We start from the raw sequence: 18,411 nt of genomic DNA on the forward strand, positions 1-18,411 counted from the left end.
CCCCAATTATTTAAAACAGTTGTCAATAGTTCAATTGAAGCCATCTCCTGCAGTTTTATCTCAATTTCAGAAATTGACAGATGCAACAGAATCTTACGGTACAAAAATAAAGAGAAATTAGCTTATTGATCTATTTAGGATGCTTGGGACGAGATTTTTACTCCAGTTTAAAAATCAAATGAAACAATACGATGTGCTTTGGAACGATAATCAATCATTGTTGGTGTGTACACAGTAATGCAATATCGGGCCGAACAATCGTTTATCATATGATTGTCCTGACAATCGGGGAAAACACTCTAGTGTGTACCCAGCATAACGCTGTGGGTGAAAGGAGGCAATGTGACGTGCTGGTGCGGCTAATATACAAGCTTGAGCATAGCGCTTTGAAACAGTGATAGGTCTAGCAAAGTCAGAGAGGCTTCAGCTATGTCTCATGTTAAAGACAATAATGCCACCTTGATAAACTGCCTAATAATGTTGTGAGGAAAATAGAATAAGGACTGAAAATCTCTGATTTCTCTGGTGTTAACCCTTTGGTAAATAAGAAACTATGGTGAAAGAGCATGTTTCCAGAGTTTACAGCGGCATTTTCGCTCTTTGCCACTTATTAAATTACCCACTAACCCAGTAAATCTCTTTTCGCACTGGGAGTATGAATTCCCAAATATCAGGTGAATAATGCAGGCTAGTGGAAGGGCTCAAACAGTATAAATAAAATTCACTCTGGTATCTTGAACCCCTCAATGCTGGGGGTACCTGCAGCGCTGCCATCAGAAACTTTGGGGCCCAGTTCTAATTAATCTGGCAGCCCCCCTCCTCTTTGCCATACATTTCCCTTCTCCCTCATCACAGTGAATGCCCCCCCCCTGCCTTCACAGTAAATGTGATTTTACTTTGATCCAGGGGAAGGAGTGGGTGTAGGTAATTTTTTCAGTTAGGGCACTATTTGAAATGATGTCTTGATGTCTTATTAGAATTATTAGAGTATTTTACTCACCACTTGACAAATGTAATCAAAAGAAATCACTTAAGTGTGTGGGTTCCCCCTCTACCCCCAGTTTTATGGAGCATATTCCTCCATTTTTCTTTGTACTTCACTTTAGCAATTTTCCCCCAACACATTTGTTGCTCTGATATGCCTTAATCTTTTACTGAAAAAGCCTAAAAAGAAGCATGAGTTTACAACTGCAAAGAGGGAAAACAAGAGGATTATGAACATGATGGATGTCTGAGAACAGAATCATGTAAGGAAACCTTAAAAAGGAGACACTCTTTCCCCTACGAGGACCAGAAAAAACAACAACAATTAAATATTTTCCCAAACAATGTATGGAGTACAAATATATATATAAAAATAAATAAATCAACAAACATGATAATATTTAAAGATATTAAAAAACAAAACAAAAACACACAAAGTAAATTAGGCATTACCCAATGCTGGACAGTACGCATGAGCCAAGTAAAAATTCTAAGTTACCAGCACATTTAGATTCTTGAAATGTCAAATAGACTCCTAGGGGTAAATGTATCAATCTGCGCATTCTGCAAGTCGACGATATTCGACGACTTTGCAGGGCAGATTTAAGACGGCAATGTTTTTACAGGCAAAACTGTAACTCCCCCCAATCACAGTACATTTTCCCCTCTACCATCTCCCCCTCCCCTATCAAATTAATGCCCAATTAACTTACCTTCTTCTCCGCAATGATGCATCTCCTGGTCACAGATGGACTGGGAGAGTGGCACTCAGTGATGATGTCAGCGCGCCGCATGCTTCCAGCCTATCAGAGCCTGGGAGCAGCAGCTTTGCAGAGGAGAAGGGGCACAGTCGGTCAGACTAAGGGGCCCAGACAGATTGAGTGGTCTGTCTAGGCCCTCCAAGTCTGTCCAGGCCCCTCACAGCCGTACCCACCTGATGGCGACCCTGGGTACCTGTAATGTGAGAAGAATGGGCGGTAGGAGGGAGGTCTGTTAGGTGTTAGGTTAGAGAGAATACTATAGTACACATTAATCTACAACCTCTAAGTAAGCCTTTAACCAAATAAAAATAAATATGTATTAGTATTTATAACATTTCAGCTGGGACATCTGATTATGGTGACGTTAGAAGCCTACACCATCTTCATGGAGCCTTTTACAAATAATGTAATCAACGGAGAGTGAACGGTTTGTAAAGGAGGCTTCAAAAGGTGCAAGTGTAGAGCCATTTTTTTGGAAGCAACAGATACATTATTTTTAATTACTTCCCTTCATGCGTTCCTTTTTGTCCTATTGAAATCCACAGCTGGAGTCAGACTGTATAAATAAGGATGAACATGTAGGGCAGAGGATTACTTGTTTTTGCATAGTCATACGTGACACATCTAAAGGTGCCCATATATCATGGAATGATCCAGCTGCTAAACCTGTATGTATTGCCAAACCTGAAACATCTGGCTGCTCTGCACTCAGTCCGGGCGACTGGATAGGTCCATTAGCGGGGTCGTACTGTGACTACATACAGAGTCGGAAGTGGCCATCGTCCTACCAAATTTACCATCTGTCCCGGTAGACATCTGAGAGATGTCGACCAGATGATTGGAATAAACTGTGTCTTCGGGACCATGAATTAGGGCTAAAACTGCATATTTGGTGTCAAAATCGAAGCATACGCAGGCACCTTAAGGTAACACAATCTTCTAGTCTAGATAAATGCTAAAGCTGCAAGTGAGTGAGGAGGACAAATCCTAGTAAGTAGGGGGGCAGAGGTTTCAATGCTGAAACTACTTGGAACTAACATTGATTACGTATGAGAGACCAGTATGGTTTACGGTCTTGTAGCTTATCAGGGATTTGCACCCATTTTTTGTTATTCCTGTTCGCAATTAAGAATAACATAATTAACAAATCAGCATTATGAATTTTTCCAACTGACGTATGATATTGATGAGAAGTCTCAAGCAGCAGGATTTGGGGTGTAGCAGAATGTAAGAACTTTATTAAAGATATGCTCATTTTAGTGTTGCTAAACTCTAAATTAATGTTAGAATTAGTAATGATTTGAGAATCAATAACGGTTAAAGTGTCATTATTTAATTTTCATACCATAAATGTTAGTATCAGTTCCTGCCTGCTGGTAGATGATGGTAGTTGATTAAATTACTGAGAAATGACTCAAAGATAAAAATGTCTGCAATTCAAACCCATTAAATTAAACAGTAACATAAGCAAAATACTCATATATAATAATGTAATTTCCTCTTCTGCTTAATATTTCTTGTTGATTGTTACAGATGTGGTTATGTAATTTCACATCATTCCTATTGGTTAATTCAAACCAACGAGAACCTCAGTTTGATCAGTAAATTTATTATGAGCCTGCAGTATAGCAGTAGTCTTATGAACTACACACATGTCTGAACTTGGTGATGACTATTTAGAATTCCTGGTTCATATTATTTAATCCAGTGGTTCCCAAACTGTGTGCCTAGGCTCCCTGGGGTGCCTCGGCGATCTCACAGGGGTACCTCGGCCAGGGCCAGTGGTAAGCAAGGCGGGGGACTACTTGGTAATTATTTTGGCTTAGGGGTGCCTTGAAAAAATTTTGGAGGCCCTATGGGTGCCTTGAACTGAAAAAGTTTGGAATCCGCTGCTTTAGTCTGTTTTTCCCCATCCCACGGTACCAATTTGCACACAAGTTGCGGTTAAATAAGAGCACAGAATTTGGCATAGTTCCGACTTTATTCAAATCGAAGGGGATCTCAAGAGACATTTCAATTTGAATCTGGGTGTAAGTACGCTATGCCTAACTGGTAATTGCGCATGTAAACAGGCAGAACAAAGTGCAGTATACTCACAAGCATATGTGCAATATAAGGTCCCATCAGAACACATACAAACAATTTTAAATGATAAAATAAATGAAACAGTATAATCATTAATACAAATATGGGTGGCTTAAAAATAAACTTAGATTTTTTTTTACATTAGATACATAAATCAGGATGTTCTTAATACGTACTGCACATACAGGGCCTGATTCATTAACAAACACACGTACATCGGGCATACAGAGATCCATATCCAACAAGGAGCGGATGTACAGATACGTCTGACAATGAATACGGGTGTAGGTGTGCTCTGCACTAAGAGACAATACACAGCAGGATACGTCCAATACATATGTGGACCATAAAGTCACAAAAGAACATACAGAAAATAAAAAAAACTTTATTGATTGTCACCTGTAATAATATAATCATTAATGACAAAACTTTAAAAAAAAAAAAAAATTTCCTTTTCATCTTTTTTCCCCATAAAATACATTTATTAGGATGTTCTTAATGTCTATTGTACATAAAATGTATTTTTACAGTTGCTCCTGATTACAACCACATGTTCTAGCTGTATATCATCATTACTAATCAGCATTTACACCTGACCTGTAGATGTACCTTTGAGATGTCCAAAGCGTGAATCGGACGCTGCTGTGTGCGCTCAAGCTTGGCACACCCTCACTGTATATTGGCTAAATGCATGCGCCCATTACCATCCCCGCTACACCCATGAAATCCTAAGCTTTAATAAGGGTCCTTTGAGCTCGAAGACGAATTGGATGTTACTGCGTTCTCTGATCCGGTTCTGTGCGATTTAATGCAAAATACTGCATTTATCGGCATTTACGCCCCTTAATGACTCAGGCCCCCAATGTGATTTTATGGTCTATCTTACGTGCATACATATGTTCTGCGCTAGCTAGTGGCACGCATAGGAGTACAAAGACTATGCCATGCCAGTCATCAGTTGGCACATACACGTGCCCTGTAGCTGGTGCAAATGATACATTTGAGACCAAGCGTATTTAACAGAAACTAAGGACATGAATTGGCTGCATCTGCTTTGGCACGCCTGCACTGTACATTGCCTGCACCTGTCCGCCCCTATCACCCCCACACGGCCCCTCAAGTCATATACTGTCATGTCATTTGCGTTCAGACATGAATTCCATGCAATTGCGATCATTGGCATAAGGCCCGTTTCTGATCATGCACCAAGCTATTTTAAGTCAGGTACGGCACCCGAATGGACTTGGCTAACTAAGGTGATTTACAAGTTAGTATTGAGGGAAAGCATCTATAGATAATCACTTACCCACTAAGCCACACACAGCCTCTCGCTCTTTTTTCTACTCTTGTCACTAGTGTTGCGCAACGTCTCATTGTCCAGGGATCTTTCTACACTGGGCCAAGGGATAGGGATAAGGATGTCTGTTTCTGAGCTACAACCGACATCGTATGGTTAAGGATTCTAGGAGTTACATCAATAATTGTGCCAAAGGTATCCAATAACTAGATTACATGAAATCTATGTTAGAAATGCAAACAGAATAAAAATATTGCTTGAAAAATGCATTAACATTTTTTTTAGGCAGGTGCTTAAACGTTTATAATAAATCTAACATTGAGATACATGTAAATGATATCATCAAATCTCGCTGTAGCACTGGCATGCTATAGAATATTTCACTTATGATGTTAAAGGGGAAACATTTCCTTCTCTATAAATGTCCAATAAAACACACATGTATCATTTATACTGCATACTGGATATTTCACTTATGGTATTAAAGGGGAAATATTTATACTACACTGGTAACATTACTGTACTCAATAAATGTCATTGAGGAAAATGCAAAAATTCAGGCTTGCAATGCTAAAGCACCTGTTAGCAGATGGGATTAGAAATTACATTGCCATCGTTTCGGTTTACCTGATCCATGCCAGACGAAATATCCAGCACACAAGTAAAATAAGTCAAAAGCTATATATGTTATTTTCCCATGAGAATATATCAAAAAACATTACTACGAATATTTTGCAAACCATTATTTTCCCAATTACGGAATATGGTTTCAGACTAAAAACAAATTGTGTATGGCGCTCCCATTTAATCTTTTATAGGAAGCCTCTGCACATAGAACAGTTATGCTTATGTAGTCTGATGTTTTCTTACACACTCCTAAAAAGCCAAATGAGTCCACATCTTGGGGTAAATGCACTAGCTTCCGATTTTAGCAAGTTGACGCTATTCGGCGAGTTTGCAGTGAAAATTTAAAGTGGCAGTAGCTTTAAAGGCATTGTTTTGCCTTTAAAGCCATTGCCGCTTTAAAGACATCTCTGAAAAACATTTTGTATTGTGGCTTGGATCTGGAGCATAATGGCTGCTTAATATCTGAGCTTTCCAGACCTCATGGGCTAATTAGCACCTTGCTGGACTCCAAATGAACTACCACTACCCTCCCTACTTTGTGAAGATAAGACCCACTAATATAAAGGCAGTCTTGTCACAGGAGCCTAAAAACATTTTGTGGCTGTAAAATTCACCAGAGCCATGGCCTACCATTGAGGACAGGGCACCACTTCCCACACGAACCGAGCAGCGGAGCAGGCTTCAGTGGTGAGACCCTGTACTAAAGAGGATCTTACACTCTACCTCACCACACTCAGGGTGGAGATTAAGAAATATATGAAGGGGTCTTTATCTCTCCTTTCTCGATGGATTAGAGGCATCGAGATTCATGTAGATTCACTGGAGCTGATGACATCATAGAGGCCTATTAGACCTTAGAGCTTGATGTCCAAAATTTAAAGGTAGCCTGGTACAAAGAGATGAATCGCTAAAGATTTGGACAACTGCAGACAATGCTGCAACCCTCACCTTTTTGGAATATAAATCTTTTTTAGACCTTTGAATCACACTCCAAATTTTGGTTGCAACTCCTTTTCCAGGCGTACGAGAGATGGGTCACCTTGATATGATACACAAGGCCTTAGGAAACAAGCCCCGCCACATAGTGCTCAAGGTTCATTACTTTTCAGGTGAAGAAGTTATACTAAAAGCTGCTCACCAGAGTACACCAATCAACAGTGAGTTCCAAATTAATATATAAGGAGATCTTTCACTGGTTCAAAACCAATGCTATTTTAAGTCAGTCATAGACACATAACACCTCCAGTGAATCAGACACTGGTGACGATTCCCCTTGTGATGAATTGTTTTATACTCGCAGTGGATCCCAAATGGTTGCAAGTCCCAATCAGAAACGCAAAGCTGAATGGACAGCACGGTGGCTTAGTGGTTAGCACCTGTGTCCCACAGCACTGGGGTCATGAGTTCGATTCCCGACCAGATAATGCATCTGTGTGGAGTTTGTATGTTCTCCCCCTGTTTGCGTGGGTTTCTTCGGGTGCTCCGGTTTCCTCCCACACTCCAAAAACATACTGGTAGGTTAATTGGCTGCTATTAAAATTGCCCTTAGTCTCTCTCGGTCTACATGTGTGTATGTTAGGGGATTTAGATTGTAAGCTCCAATGGGGCAGGGACTGATGTGAGTGAGTTCTCTGTACAGCGCTGCGAAAATAGTGGCGCTATATAAATATTTAGATGATGATCTTTCCATTGCAGCTACATGAGACTCCCAAGTTTTCCAGAGCTGGAAATTTTACCCTTACAGCCCTTAGTTTTTGGTATTTACTCCACAACCATTTTTATTTATTTCACTTTATAATATACGGTCCCCCAAACTCCTTCACATGAACACATTACTATGGCCTCTCACCCTTGTTTCCTAATTGAGTACAGCCTCTGCTGACATTGAGGAGTCCAGAATGACAAATAGTTGTTCTCTCTTCCGACACAGTATTATGGTTGAATCTTCCATTATTCTAACAATGACTTTCTGAAAGCTGAGAATCAAGAACACTCACTATGCTTCATTTTGTTACTTGACCAGCATGACCTAATTCCTCATTTTATGATTTTCCTGATGCAACCCACATACTAGCTTTCTTATCCATTATTTTTCTACAATTAGTACTTGTGTACGTTTCACACAGGAACATCCAACTATAATGTTGAACATAATAAACCTATCTCCAATGACTTCTGAACTGGACTGATTTGGGCTGTACTATCACACACTAATTCACAACACTTTTTAAATAATAGTGTAATAAATACCTGTTTATTGGCAGGTATTCTAACCATATTGGGGCTCATATAGATACAATTCCGTACAAAGCATGCGCACCAAACTGTGTATACATATATTCATATAAAGTTTTTGTGTCTCCTTGTGGAGATTTAAATCTGGGGTGGACATCATAGGCCATAGCAGTAAGGGCAGGTTCACATAATTGCGACACAATATGCAACGATGATGACTATTACTGGCACTATCTAGCTTCTGATTGCCTGATTGTGTATTGACCCCTTATATCAATAGAGTAGAGTTTATATTATATCAAGTCGTGGCCATCTATTCAAATTACTTAACTGACATTTTCATTTGGACAAAAGAATGGTGGAGCGCACCACGGGATACAAAGGTCAGCAGCGGAATAACAGGGAAGTCCAACCTGATGAATAATATAGGAAAGAGTATTCTGCACTTTAACCTGAGTATTAGTATAAGAAGAGCTGTATAGGATTAAAACAATATCTTTATCAAATAGAAATATGTGGCTAAAACATATATATATATCAGGCAAAAAGCATAAAAACACATAGTAGAATACACCATATGAAATCAGCGATTATGGGCAATATTGCAGGCACATATGCATAATAGGATACAAAAAACAAAAGTCACATGGAATAAAGTCCAAGCTGAAATCAAGTAAATGGTGTCCTGAAAGATATAATTGTCCAGTACAGCTTAGCTGTGATGTGTCAAATAAAGGAAGTCAATACTTGCACTTGTGCAAAATAATCCAGTAGAGTCCAGTACAGCCGAAGCTGAAGTGGTGATAATAAGCGGGCACACTGATGTCCTAGATGGTAAGAGGGGAGTCGATGCTGGCGGTAGAATAGATGATGTGAGAGCCGAAACTCCGTGCGCTGTATCGGCATGCGTTCCAGCCTGGAACGCACGCTTACCGGAAGTGATCGCTCAGCCAATGACCGACGCCTCTCCTCCACTCTTATCACCTCTTCCCACTCCAGAATCCAAGACTTTTCCCGTGCAGCCCCCCTTCACTGGAATGACCTCCCTCGTTTCATCCGCCTCTCTCCTACTCTGTGCTCCTTCAAACGTGCGCTGAAAACCCACCTTTTCCTTAAAGGCTAACAACCATCCACATAACCCCTTCATCACCTCCACTCGCTCTCCCCCCTTGCCTCATCTGGCTCCTCCTGTGCCTGTTCTGTTTTACCTCACTTAGGATGTAAGCTGACATGAGCAGGGCCCTCTTCCCTCATGTCTCCCTACCTGTTCTTCTGCTACGTGTTTATTGCATTAGCCTGCCTGGAGTTTCTGAAGTATTGGTATTTTTGTTTATTGTTTTGTACTGTTTCACCCTGTATAGTGTACTGTTTGTACTGTGTACGGCGCCGCGGAAACCTTGTGGAGCCTAACAAATAAAGGATAATAATAATAATATGTTTATTTTATTCTTGCAGATGTACTGTTGTCAAAAAGGTTAATAAAATGTTAATGAACTTTGGTAGAAAAAAAAACATTTTGTGTCAACATTTCCTATTATATACACCAGATACTCATTTATTCAGTTGATCTAATGACTGCAGGCTTCTCTGGCTGATTAACAACCGATGAAACATACATATGCAACACCTTTCCTGTCTGATTTCACAGCAGATTAAATGGTATTTGATTTGATTTTGAGGAAGAATGATAATGAAGCGAAAATAAAAAAATAAACAAAACCATTTACTTAATAGCAAAGTTTTGTCATCTGTAACCTAAGTGATTAAACAACAAAAGAAGCATTTAGCAAGCAGAGGAAATTACATCATAGTAAAGTTCACTGAAAGGTGTAAGATTAAGAAGTTATGTTCCTGGGAATTGAATGATATACACAGACTGGCCACTTGATTTGATACATCAGCATCATCATTGGCTATTTATATAGCGCTACTAATTCCGCAGCGCTGTACAGAGAAGTCACTCACACCAGTCCCTGCCACATTGGAGCTTACAGTCTAAATTCCCTAATGTAGACACACAGACCGAGGGAGAGACTAGGGTCAATTTAATAGCAGCCAATTAACCTACTAGTATTTTTTGGCGTGTGGGAAGAAACCGGAGCACCCGGAGGAAACCCAAGCAAACATGGGGAGAACATACAAATTCCACACAGATAAGGCCATGGTCGGGAATCAAACTCATGACCCCAGTGCTGTGAGACAGAAGTGATAAGCACTAAACCACTATGCTGCCCATCTACCTAGGCTGAATACATCTGGGCACCTTTGTGACATTTTGTACTTCTATAGTTAGATGTAATAAACCCACAGGTTCTATTTTGCCAAGATAAGTCTTTAAATAACTTCCATTGTTGGTTAGATACACTCTCTAGCAGAGTTCAACCTTTTTCTGGTACGGTTTAGAAATTCATAGCAAACATCTTGCAATGGTCAACAATATTTCCTTTTATTGCTTTTCAGATATGTCTCCCTAGGAATCATTTCCCAATGCCCGTGTTTTGTTTTTCTTTTTTGCCATTTTATGAAAAACAATTACAAAAACAAAAAATAGAAAAGGAATAATAGTTCAGCAATAGAAAAAACACAGTATTAAGATTCCAATGGTTATACAAAGCAGAGCGCATTCACAAATTATTATTATTTTTTTAAATAATAAGAATTAAATGGTGAAGTTCACTTTTATTTACAAGATTCTACTTCACAAGATGAGGATGGTTAATAGAAGTAACCAAGTCAGATGTATGATTCTCATTTCATTTAGAGGTGTGTTTAACATCTACCAAACTTCCCACATGAGTTTGACAGAAATGTCATATCTCTTATATGTGCTGTTAGGGGACCCTACTCCTTCCAGCAGCACCCATATAGGTGCCGCGATGTGTCTCCAGAACAGACCATCGCCTCATTGTTGTGGCTCAAATCTCCGCTCATTTTGAGGCGATTATCCGGCGGCACCTCGTACCCAATTGAAAGTGCACCCCAGTCCGTTGCTTTGGACTTGTTTCAAGTCCCTCTTCGCATCATGACACCACCTTTGTCACATATAGCCCTGTCCCCACCTATATAATCATGAGATGACATGCCAAGGCTTCCCACAATATCATCAATTCGCTCCTGATGCTGTTACTGTTCCTGCTATCTGATTGGCTATAGGTAGCTCACCTTAAAAAGAATGACTGTGTGATTATCATTTGTCATCTACTAAGAATACATAATAACATTCATGCTACCATGTTCATAATGCAGCCACAAGGATCACAAAAGAATGTCTCAAACTGCGATGAATCATTGGCATATCCCTACCCAGAATCCTTTACATGTGTCATGTCACATTATGAAGGAGGGTAAAGTAAAATAAGTTATCAGTGCCTACATTTTTTTTTTAACACCTGCTGATTACATTTTGCGAGACAGTTACTCTGATCCTTCATGATCAGTGAAACTGATAATTGTGTTGTTTTTAAAGGCAAGAAGGCATGGAGTCTCCTGAGATTCGTTTAGCCTGTATCCAGCTTTACCTTGTTTAGAGTTAATTGGAGGCAAGGGAGAACATTGAGAGATATAGTACACTGAGAGTTCCAAGTTTGTTTTACAGCTAATCACAATTTCAATTTTGAACGGTTAACCCTGTAATCTGCAAAGCTCCTACAATGCTCATGCAGCCATTTCTAGATAGATGTGTGATGCCCACTTTATACCTGCATCCTGAAACACAGGTCAAAGCTGGAAATATAAAGAGGATACGATGGAATGAAAGTGATAATTATAATGCACATCTGTCAAAAATTATATTTGGATTTAAGTGAAAGGGGGGATTAAGTTGGGGGTGAGGGTTTAATAAGTTATTACTTATTTCTACTATGTCTATTAGAACTGAAATGCTCATAATTGACTTTTGGCTTTGCTGTCCTTTTACATTTAATTTGGTCTTTCTTATACAAGTGCTTAATCATACTTGCCTACTCTCCCGGGAGGCTCCCGAATTTCGGGGAGTCCTCACAGACTCCCGGAAGAGTAGGCAAAACTCCCGCATTCGCCGAAATTCACAGCATTGAATGGAGGGTTGGGAATTAATCGTGCCATTAAGCCCCGCCCCCGCTATTCAATGCCGTGAATTTCGGCATTTTATAGTCACATGACTTCTCCCCCAGATCTCCGGGGGAGAAATCTTAAAAGTTGGCAAGTATGTGCTTAATATGAAATGTAACTGTATGGGAGCTCACTCTGTCATTTCTGTGCTTGTCATCAGCTGCCAGTCACTACAGACTAGAACAAATAGGCCTCATTATTTGTTTTATCTAGCATCAGTGTTAAAGGCTTTATTTAATAACATGGTGCATTGTGTGCAAATGTGCTGTACATCACAGCAACCAATCAGATGTTAGCTTTCATTTCCTAAACGGTGCTAAAAAAAATAAAAACAAATAACATACAAATAGGGTGCCTAAAAGTGTCATATGTTATTCAAAGGACACCTTGTGCATGGTGTATATATAAAGGATATATAAAGTACGTACCAAATACAGAAACTTACATAAAAGTTTATTTCATTATTCTTTCAATCTGGTTCAGTACTTTAAGTGGAAACTTGGACAGTACACACAGATAGAACAATAGAGAGAGGAATCATTGCTAGATAGTGTAGAAAAGCCAACATTTTACTACATATTTTAAAATACATTAAAGAGCAAAGAATGAAGCTTATCTGGTTTTACAGAATGCAATATCCTTATGAATACATGGCTCCCTCAGCTCCAGAAAGTATCTCCAACAGTCTCAAAATTAGACCCAACGCATTTCATCTCTTCTGTAGAATTCTTCAGGGGGATTAATAAAAAAAAGGAAGTTATAATCTAACTGGATGCTATGGGTTACAGCACATATAAATAATTTGCACCATGTTATTAAATAAGCCCCAGGGAAAACATTCATGAGCCATTGTCTCTGATATAACAGTGATGGTGGTTTACTTGTTCTAGTCTTGTAAATGCATACCACAAAACAGTCCTAACTTTGACAGTAGTGTCCTAAATCGAGGGCACAAAAGATTTGAGGTTTAATACAAACTAGGTGTAGGCTCAAGCTAATTTTGGTGTGGTTGGTAGATCAGGTGTGGACGGCAGTAGTTTAGTGAAACAGATGTATCTTGGGTGGATCAAGGGTGGGTCGTATTTTGCACTTTTAAATGTTGGAAAATATGTTCAAGTGGTAAGCGTAACACATAGAACAATAGCATATACTGAAACTATAAATTGGGTTTTCTCTAGACCAATCTCTGCAAGAGGATCGGTTCTTTACCAGTCAATCTCAGTCTTGCAAGTATATCCATGAACAAAAGTATCTTGAGATATGTGCGACTCAACATACACAAGCTAAGTGTGCAATCAGGGGTATGGTGTTGACAGTACATGGTTTGAGCAGGGACACCAATAATGGGGGGGAGGTCAGGTCCAAAGTTCTTGCCTTGGGGCTCTGGTCTGCCTGTGCAGTGGGAGGAGCTTCCAACCTGGTGTGGCCATGTCCCCTTCTGCGGTTATGGAAGGGGCTGTAGTGGGACCCAAATTTCCTCTTGGTGACTCTGAGTTTGAGCACTGCCCAGGGCCCGTGGTAGTTTTAATCCATCACTGTTCTATACAAAATTATTGAAAATTATATGCTAATTATCTTGCTATGCTATAGTGCTGTTCTTTTGTTTTTTTTGCTGTTTTGTAATGTTTTGACTTGGACTTGTTTTGTATGTTGCAGTGCTTTATTTATTATTGTAATTCATTGTTGTGGTACTCCATTGTGTGCTATTGGTTTTTGTTGAGCTATAATATTAAAAACATAAGTAAATGTAACTTTATATATTTTGAGTGCAATGCATCTAACTAAAGCCTTATGTGCAGTCCTGTGGTACAATAAGAACTTTATCCCAGTCCAAATGGTGTTTCTGGATTACTTGTCAACTCCTGGGGGTAAATGTATCAAGCTGAGAGTTTTTCTGGTGGATTTAAAAAATGGAGATGTTGCCTATAGCAATCAATCAGATTCTAGCTATCTATCATGTTGTATAATGTACTAAATAAATGATAGCTAGAATCTGATTGGTTTTTCAAACCAGCCGGAAAACTCTCAGCTTGATACATTTAACCCCTGATTGGTATTCTATATTTACATTTGTATTCTTTATTCCCTAACTTGGTGACCAATTCTTTGTATTCTAGGGACGACCTTACCAAGGACTGAGGGGATCTTTCACACAGTCTCACAAAAGTATGCTTTTACCAAGCTGATCACAATGAAATTAGACCAGGTTGTAGAACACAGTTTGTACACGTATGGGTAGCACATGGGTTTTCTAAATGTCCTTCATTGTGCTCTGAGTTTACTATCTTACATAAATTTGTGCAATTGTGAGCAAAGCTGATAAACGCTGTCTACACCTGATAATAAGCTATTAATAAGACAGAAGGAACCCTGAGGTTTACTATTTATATCAGTAGCCCAGTTAATCTGTAGTAGTACTACGGTTCTCTGTAACATGTAGAGGATTTTCAATCCAAGTTCAAGTGTCTTATAAACAATAGACTCTTATAGACAGCATTTTAAAAACTGTAATAAAATACAATTAGACAACATCTGCAACACACTTCCTTAATGACATCTATCTCTTATAAAACCATGCTGACACTAACTGATAATTCTTAATAGAACTTAGAAAAGTTTTCCAATGACAGCGTACTGAAACACCATTCGTTAATGCCATGGCTTTGGCATGTCACCAACTCCGTTCTCCTCCAATCCAACTGCGCCAACTCAAACAACAGGGGATCATTGGCTATTCAAAATAAGGGGCTGGCACTGTTGCTATTTAGAGGTTTATTGTTATGCAGCAGTAACGGACATTGTGGACCACTGCAATTTACTACCATGCCGGGGCTCCTCAAAGTGCCTGCTACACAAAGAGTTTTAGGGCCTTAGTCAATAAGGAAAGCAAGGCAAAAAAAGGATCCTGGACAAAACCATGTTACAATGCAAGGGGTGCAAATTAGTTTATTAAATACTGGCTTCTTTGTCAAGTAGCACACAAATACTTGATAGCTTAATTTTTACACTAAAATTTAAAGTTGATCTAGGACATGCCTTACCCCAACTATAAATCTGTCCCCGCATTTTAAATTTATCACCCATTCCAATGCAACATGGTTTTGCCAAGGTGCAAAGTTACTCCATTTTTTGCTTTGCGCTCCTTAATGACTTAGGCCAGTGGTTCCCAAACTGTGTGCCGAGGCTCCCTGGGGTGCCACGGCGATCTCACAGGGGTGCCTCAGCCAGGACCATTTGTAAGCAAGACAGGGGACTTCTTGGTAAATATTTTGGCTTAGGGGTGCCTTGAAAAAATTATGGAGACCCTAAGGGTGCCTCGAACTGAGAAAGTTTGGGATCCACTGACTTAGGCCCTTACTGTTCACCATCAGCCTAGTGCTGCCAGCGAATGCAGACAGTGAAATGCACATGCACAGTTAAAGTCTGCGCATGCGCATATGATTTGACCCGTCGTGGGATCAAGTTATGCCTTCCCGTCTTCACTGTCCAGGCCTGTAACTGACTAGTTTACATAAGCTAAGGCAGGGAAAGCTGCTGCAAGACTGTGTTTACCTGCATTAATAAAACAAACATACAGGGGATTTAGATAATCATTAAAAACCCATACGGCAGCAAGATGGTTATGGTGTGATGGAAACAAATAATATATTTCTCTGGCAGGGAGGAAAGATAATGTTCTATTTCTGCTGGTAACACTTAAGCATAATATATTTGATGTACCTGCTCACCAGGAAGTGCCTGAAACGTTTCCTGGCTATGTCTCTGCTTCTTTGTACTTGCTGTTGTCCTACTGAACCTCTGTCTATTCTTAGCAGCACACACACAAAAAACAACTTACCCTGTCCACTACAAGTTGATGATGGGAGGTGAAGGGGTTAAGGAACAGCTAGTATTAAAGAACAGTTTGTAATGTGTATATATAGAAAATAAAACATTTTGATGGAAAGCAGGTGCACATACCATATCCTCTCCCATGAAAATCCAGCTGCACGTAATCATTTCAACACAGTTGGGGAGCCACAGATTTGTATTTTAAGAAAACAAACCTGTCCAGAAAAAAACCCATAATTGACCTGGAATTTATTGTGTGTGGCCAGTAAAACAATTATAAGCCAATCTGGAAGCAGGAACGGCACTTTACAATCCAGACATCTTAGAAAACCACATCTGCCCTATTTGATCCCCCACATGTGTGTTCAAAGTAGTTATATTTCCTTGTCTCGTCTCTGGTAACCACCTCTCACTTTCGCCTACAAAACTTCTCCCGTGCTGCTCCCCACTTATGGAATTTCCTACTACGCTCAATCAGACTTTCCCACAGCCTTCAAATCTTTCGACATTCTCTACAAACCCATCTCGTTTTTTAAGCTTACCTTATCCCTGATGATACTATTCACACTAATACAGACTCACAACTATGCCAAACTCCACTCTAAGCCCCACTCGCTCTTCTAATTTAAGCTGTGCCTCATTCCACTTGAATGTAAGCTCTTTAATGAGCAGGGCCCTCCATACCCTTTGTTTTCATGTCTGCATTTATTTTGTCTACCTTGTCGCTATTTTAAGTATGTCCTGTTTTCCCTACTGTGCGGCGCTGTGGAGCACTGTGGCGCCTTACAAATCTACGATAATATTATTAATAATAATAATAATAATAATAATAGTAATAATATATAGATTTAGAAGCACATTAAAAAAGGAGCAAATGTTCACCTTGCAAACCATGTTGCACTGCAGGGGGACTGTTAAACTATGTGGACAGATTTAGAGTTGGGTGTTCTAGCTCAACTCTAAATTACAATGTAAAATATAAAGCTGACCAGTATTTGTCCGCAAAAGCAGCATTATTTTTCATGCATGGAAAAAATAATACATGCATTTGCACTACTTGCGTCACACCATTATTTGTCATGGGGAAAATTTGCATTGTTTTCTTGCTTTGCCCCTAACTCTTAATAAGTCCCTCTGTGTTCAGACTGAATTACTATATTGCACTGTAATGTATGTGGCTACTGCAATTATGCATGCTACACATAGTGAATTCTGGTGTAAGAGATAGCTTTAATTATTGCAATATGATCATCATCAGCTTTTTATATAGCCCCACTAATTCTGCAGTGCTGTACAGAGAACTCACTCACATGAGTCCCTACCCCATTGGAGCTTAAAGTCTAAATTCCCTAACATACATACACTGACCGAGAGAGACCAAGGTCAATTTAATAGCAGCCAATTAACCTACTATGTGTAATAGACAAAAGTATAAATAGGGAAGCGCTGATATCAATAGCTATTTATTAAACATATAAAATAAACAATAAAAGCACTTCTAAAAACAAAAAATTCACATCTAAGGCAATCCGGATTGCAAATAACATCGTCTATACACAATGAATTATTAAAGACCCCAGGTCTGAGTATCACAAATGGTATATATATTGCACATGTGTGTAAATAGATTCCAAAGAGTGACTTAGCCTTGATAAATTCGTAAGGAGTCAGAGTCACGTAGGCACCTTTGCCCAAACACTCAATAGTGTAAATACACAGTGTAGATGATACGTATAGACTGATTGAAACTGTAAGAGAGATGCCGATACATGCGGATATTCCTCCTATGGAGTAACCAGCTCAAATAAACACAGTCTTATTACACTTGTGTCCAATGTAAAGAGTATCTCAGTAAAGACTTAGCTGGATATGCTGATGTCCGCGGCTTTCCTCATCTATACGGCTTCCTGATCTGTAGCAAACTAACAGCCTTAATTCCGGATGTCTTGGTAGACTGTATTGTGTAGCGAGCAGATAGAGCTTGTGGCGCTGCTGATCGGGGATTCCCTGAAATGACGTATCGCTATTCACCTTACGCGTTTCACCGTCATCAAAGACAGTTTCATCAGAGGTTGCTTAGTGGAAGCAGCAGATTCATTGGCATATTATTAATATATTTGTATATCCTGAGGCTATTTATCTATAGCGCCCATATATTTTTACATTTAATTAACCTACTAGAGTGTTTTTGGAGTGTGGGAGGAAACCGGAGCACCCAGAGGAATCCCACGCAAACAGGGGGAGAACATACAAACTCCACACAGATAAAGCCATGGCCGGGAATTGAACACATAACCCCAGTGGTTTGAGGCAGAAGTGCTAACCACTAGGCCTCCGTGCTGCCCAATGATCAGTAAACATTACCTACATCTATTCAATAATATCATAGTAATATTTACTATACATTTACATAAAATAAGAACGGATTTTAGGAAAAGTGCACAGACTCCTGAACAAGACAAGTAGTACAGTTGGCTTAATACAAGGAGAATGTTTATGAAC

The 18,411-nt window shown here is 39.5% G+C and overlaps 1 protein-coding gene across 1 annotated transcript in view; it reads left to right on the forward strand.

The window, feature by feature from the left end:
• Positions 1 to 18,411, forward strand: part of GNB1 (G protein subunit beta 1) — an 85,617-nt gene that overhangs the window by 13,986 nt on the left and 53,220 nt on the right. The gene's annotated exons all lie outside the window — the stretch shown is intronic.

Source organism: Mixophyes fleayi, chromosome 11 (genome assembly GCF_038048845.1).
Source record: "Mixophyes fleayi isolate aMixFle1 chromosome 11, aMixFle1.hap1, whole genome shotgun sequence".
Lineage (NCBI taxonomy): Eukaryota > Metazoa > Chordata > Amphibia > Anura > Limnodynastidae > Mixophyes > Mixophyes fleayi.